This window comes from Schistocerca gregaria, chromosome X (genome assembly GCF_023897955.1).
Source record: "Schistocerca gregaria isolate iqSchGreg1 chromosome X, iqSchGreg1.2, whole genome shotgun sequence".
Classification (NCBI taxonomy): domain Eukaryota; kingdom Metazoa; phylum Arthropoda; class Insecta; order Orthoptera; family Acrididae; genus Schistocerca; species Schistocerca gregaria.
The window spans coordinates 157,977,665-157,979,391 of NC_064931.1; the positions used below are offsets into that span (position 1 = coordinate 157,977,665).

At 44.6% G+C, this 1,727-nt stretch overlaps 1 pseudogene; it reads left to right on the forward strand.

The window, feature by feature from the left end:
- Window positions 1-1,215: 1,215 nt before the first annotated feature.
- LOC126299817 (5S ribosomal RNA) lies at window positions 1,216-1,333 on the forward strand (annotated as a pseudogene).
- The last annotated feature ends 394 nt before the right edge of the window (window positions 1,334-1,727 follow it).

The following is a 1,727-nucleotide window of genomic DNA, read 5'->3' on the forward strand; positions in this document are numbered from 1 at the left end:
TGATGGTCGCATCCGTGTTTGGCGACATCGCGGTGAACGCACATTGGAAGCGTGTATTCGTCATCGCCATACTGGCATACCACACGGCGTGATGGTATGGCACGAATGGTATGGCGTGATATGCCAGTATGGCTACTCTTCAACCAAATTACTTTAAAATACACAAATAGATGGAAAACTTTTAAAATTAATGTTATTAATTCGTTTACATCAATGTCATTCCCTTAAAAATAGCTGCCATTAGATACTGAATAGTTATCCAAACGAGTTTTCCGATCCCAGAAACACTTCCTACATCGATCTTTGAATAGCTTTCAGCTCTCTTAGCGATGTGTTTTTAATCTCATCTATGCTTGTAAAACCACGGCCCTTGAAGTTAATCCACATTATGGGGATCAGAAAAAGTCTCATAACAGTACCTCTTGGCGAATATGAAGGCTGCAGAGTCATTACAGTACTGTTTTTCGCGAAAAATTCACGAACTATCAACGAAGTGTGAGCAGGCGAATTATCGCCGTGCGAAAGGTATGAACCGTTTTTTCTCGAAACTGGGAACATTTTTCTCATTACTTTACGCGTCGGCGTTGAACTTGTAAATAATACTCACTGAACTTTCGACCTTCTGTCAAGAACTCGTGGCGCACTGTGCCATTAAAATCTAACGATACAGTGATCATAACATTCAAATTTTATACCACACGTCAAGGATTTTCGGCATTCGCGGTCCGTAACTGAGCCTTAGCTTCGATGTCATATCGGTAAATACATGTTTCATCAACTGTTAATGACTCGTCTCAGTAGTTCTGCACTGTTACTGACTTCGTGTATTACTCCTGAGTAATTTGCATCGCCGCTGTTTAAGTTAGAAATTCAACAAATATGAAACAAATACTGCTATCACGCGCTTCATGCCCAAAAAATAGAGAAAAAATTCCATGGTATCAAAGGGTTGATAAGTCAACACTTGTTGCTACTTTTATGGTTTTGATTCGGTGGTCGTTCTTTTGCCACGTTTTCAACAGCCGATGATGTGTTGGATCGTCCAGGGGCGCTCGTCGTCTTCAGCATTTTCGCGGCCTTCTCTAAAACAGTAACAGGACTCTTAAACCCTCTTTTTGCTCATAGGAGACTAAAAAAATTAATATTAGACTGCTAAAGTACGCGAAATTACGAAATTACCGTCACTTTTTGACCATGCCTTCTATAGTGTTTTTGGGCAACGGCCTTGCCGCAGTGGATACACCGGTTCCCGTCAGATCACCGAAGTTAAGCGCTGTCGGGCGTGGATGGCACTTGGATGGGTGACCATCCCGGCTGCCATGTGCTGTTTCCATTTTTCGGAGTGCACTCAGCCTCGTGATGTAAATTGAGGAGCTACTTGACCTAATAGACGCGGCTCCGCTCAAAGAAAACCATCGTGGTGTGCTGACCACACGCCCCTCCTACCTGCATCCTCAGTTGAGGATGACACGGCGGTCGGATGGTCCCGGTGGGCCACTTGTGGCATGAAGACGAAGTGCTTCTACAGTGCTTTTACTCTTGAGAGACTAAAGTGACGGCCGGCCGGTGTGGCCGTGCGGTTCTAGGAGGTTCAGTCTGGAATCGCGTGACCGCTACGGTCGCAGGTTCGAATCCTGCCTCGGGCATGGATGTGTGTGATGTCCTTAGGTTAGTTAGGTTTAAGTAGTTCTAAGTTCTAGGCAACTGATGACCTCAGATGTTAAGTC